Genomic DNA, 4,005 nt, shown 5'->3' with positions numbered 1-4,005 from the left:
TAACATTACACATAAGATCGATTGTAGCCTTGCCTTCAAAATCGTAAAATAAAAAAACATTCGGTTTGAGCACTTTACATCAGACGCCCCCCTTAAAGTGGAAAAATAGTTGAAAACTATCTTAAAGTTTTTTCCCTTTTTTATTTCGACTATGTTATTCACATTTTCTTTTTTTTTACATTTTAACAACATTCAATTAACTAGAGATTACTTGGTAGGGAAAGAAATGAAAATTTAGAGCCATAGTACTCAAGTGACAGCAAGGCTGGTTTAATATCTTACCGGCTTAACTTTTGTCTTCTGCTGATGAGGGTTGGTTGGGACAAGCGTGTCGTATATGTAGGGACACCATACAATTACGCATGCGTACGAGATTGCGTACAAGTTTTACATGTAATGTAAAAACTGTGAGTCAGATTACCTTTGTCAAATGGAAGTAAATAAGTCTTTCAGTTACTTATTCTTATTCCAAAATACCAATTAACAAATAAATATTAACCAAAAAATAAATATAATGCATTAAAGTTTAAATTGCCTTTAATTATTTAAATTGTTTGAAGTGTCCCAACCAATACAACACTTTTTTTGGCCATTTTGCCGTAATGTAGAAAATTGATCTTGAGTCTTTTTTAAAATTGCAAGTAAACATCTTCCCTTCGCAGACATTAAGGTTGCACAGAGAATGGGCAAAAATGAAAAACGAAAAAGCAGTTTTTTCCACATCGTTTGCTAGATCTTTATAAAAATCAATCAGCTTATGTAGAATGTTGTTACAGTACTGTTGATTAATTTTTATGAAGATCTAACACACGGTATGAGAAAAAAAACTGCTTTTTTCGTTTTCGATTTTTGCCCCTTCTCTGTTCAACCTTAAGCCACATAATATATCTACAAAATAGTGTACTACAAGTTAAAAAATATTGTCGTGGAAACAAGATATCAGCTTCTAAACAAACCCGTCCCAACCTAGACTACATTCCCTTACCCAACCTTAGGAAGAACTTTATCAGGGGAACCTTTTTTTGTCTTGAAATTTTTTTTAAATGAAGACGAAAATATAAGCTTTTTGAATCCTAAATCTATTTCCTTCTATGTTTTTTCATTGGCCCACAAAAAAATGTTTACCTACTTTTGATAATTGCAATCAGAACCATCTCTTAATAGACTCGACGAGTGAGGGAAGCAAGTTCGAGGCATAATTGGAATAAGAATCAATCAATCTCACGAAACTGTTCGTACGAAACAAGGCATAACAGGGGTCGAGGTACCGTCAATGTTGAGCAACGATTCGCGGGAAATTGAAAACAGGTTACATCGTCGTCACAAGATTTTCATCATCAATCATTTCGGTTTTGTGTAACCAGAAGCTTCACCGCCATCCAACACAAAGCAACATATGATTACATTGTACCGTTTTAGTTGACTGTGTCTTTATAAAATTTTAGACTCCTGATTATTGTAGTATAAAATTGACTGAGGTGAGGACAAAACTTGTTGACTATTTTGATACAACAAACGTAAAAAGTTAAAAAAAGATAATTGTGGTCAGAGCAAGCGAAACACATATTAATAGACCAACAAATCTTGATCGTTAAATCTCACCGAACGTCGTCATAACTTCAGAAGCTCCCTCAGGAATAAATACTTCATTGTCTGATACACGACTTCCCTTTTATACGGATGTTTTAGTTAAGAGTTTTACGGCTGCTATTAGATAAATGATTCCACAGTAAACTTTCAATTAAAATCATTTCCCTTCCCGTCCATCGTGATGAGTACTGGGCCACAACCTACCCGTCTAGCTTTAAGCACTCCATCGAGACACGGACGAATACCACCCTGAAAAGAACTTCAATGGTGCTTCTCACGCCTATATCCGTGTCCTAACCAACCGAAACAGACGAAACGAAAACATCATTACGACCAAGGAAGAATTTGTGGTCACCCCTCTCGTTTGCAGCTTCCCCCTGATGATGACCATTTCCCAGGATTTGTCTTCTTTCTCGAGCACATAATTTTTTGTTTGTGTTGTCAACCGATAACGTTATTTCTCCTCCATTAACTCTCGACAAGTCCTTTCTCACTCAGCCTAGGTGCTTGCTAGAGAGCATACAAACACGGTGGTTCTAAAGTGGGTTCATTTTTATAGGACTTTATGATATCTTTTGTATGCGATGACAAATACGATGTGTTTTATCGAGTGGCATTATTTTATGACCTTTCGTTTTCTCCCACCACGTAGCGTTCCGACTTCGGGATGAAGTACTTACTCGTCCGAGTAGAGAATATCTATTGTCTAACTTCTGTTCAACGAAAAGTGGAAAATTTGGCAAATATTTCACCAAACAGCTAATTTCTAAAGTTGTCTTCTTTTCCGGCATACCAATTTGCATAAATCATTATGCTTTATGAGCCAAACACAATAAATCTGTAATTGTATCTGGGGTGCAGAAGAGTTCCGCATTTACTGTGATGCTGATGGGAACAATCACAAAAAGGCGGTGCCCGCCGGAGGAAGAAAATCCGGTAACAAACATAAATATATTAAATTTGAATAAATTTTCATTCGCGGTACTGCGACTTGAAGCAAAAGTTTTATAACAAAGTTCCACTCCCACATTTTATTGGGTTGACTCCGCCATGGGGCTCTTCCTTTTTCCTCAGCTGTACCATCGCTGCCGCATACAATGGATGAGATTGTGGGTATCTACGATGTTATTATTATTAAGACTGACGAAAGTTGACTCCATCCGAAAATACCATTCCTCCTCGTACTCTGCCATCGCTGATATTTCCACCAGTTGAAATGAGTTGAGAAAAGCAAGCATTCAGGGGAGAGTATAAACAAATGCTTGATGTAATAATGTAGCGTGAATTTTCTGCCCAAACGAAGAAGCCAGTAATGAAGACAGCGCATCTGCTTTAATTGAAGTTTTTGTCAGATAATTCAAATAATCGCGTAAGGGTTGACTTGTGAAGAATGCTATTTTGATATTTATTTGAGAATACTTTCATCGATAGTATGCATGAAAAAACTATGAGGTGGGAAACGTCAGCAACTAATAGGCAGAAATAACTGTTCAGTGAAAGTTTAAGACATTTGTCTGTGAGTTTCTGCTGATAAAAACTAAGGACAGGAGCGTCTTAAAACCACTCGAGGCTCCTGAGTACTTTTGAGCTGGGACGGGACTTGCCGATAGATGTTTTCTTTTTCTTTTTTGACATTGAAAATGTTTTAAGGTTTGCACGTTTATAACTCCGCTATTACTAGATGGATTACATCTATCGATTCAGAAACGCCTAACTTAAATATTCGTACCTAATAATTTAATATCTCTGCAATAAAAGTAGACTTTTGAAAATCGGTAAAGTAAAAAAAGTCCACGAAAAAAGGGAGAGCTCTCAATAGGTAGCTCAATCAAACACGAAAAGTGGTAGCTGGTAAATCGATTACCTTGTACGCAGCTCACCTGGGTTCAATTTCCAACCCCGCACATAGAGATTTTTATAACCCGAATGACCCTAAGGTTAAAATTCTATAATTAAAATAAAGAAAAAATCACGAAAAGTCATAAAATAGAGGCGACGCGTGCATGTTTAAATCAGTTGCAGCGTTGCCAATGTTCCATATTTCTCTGGAATCTTCCAGATTTTTTCCAACTGAACAGACATTCGTTCAAACTAGAGATTTTGCCAGATTTTTGAAATTTGCCAGATTTTTCCAGATATTTTGAATTCCACGTTACACCCCAGCGATGTTACCATTATGCTAGATTTATATGGAACAATAAAGTCATATTCGATTAATACACGTTCTATGAAGACCAAAATGTTTGCCAAATTTCGACGACTTTCAAGTCGCTTTGAAGTGACAGATTTTGCCAGACATTTTTAGGTGAACTACCAGATTTTCTTCGAAAAATAGTGGCAACCCTAAACAGTTGTTGCTCTTAACCTAAGACAAGACGTGAATAATAGGGGGGGGGCGTTTTTGTTTCAATTTTA

This window comes from Topomyia yanbarensis, chromosome 3 (assembly GCF_030247195.1).
Source record: "Topomyia yanbarensis strain Yona2022 chromosome 3, ASM3024719v1, whole genome shotgun sequence".
NCBI lineage: Eukaryota > Metazoa > Arthropoda > Insecta > Diptera > Culicidae > Topomyia > Topomyia yanbarensis.
Note: the sequence above shows the minus strand (reverse complement) of the source record.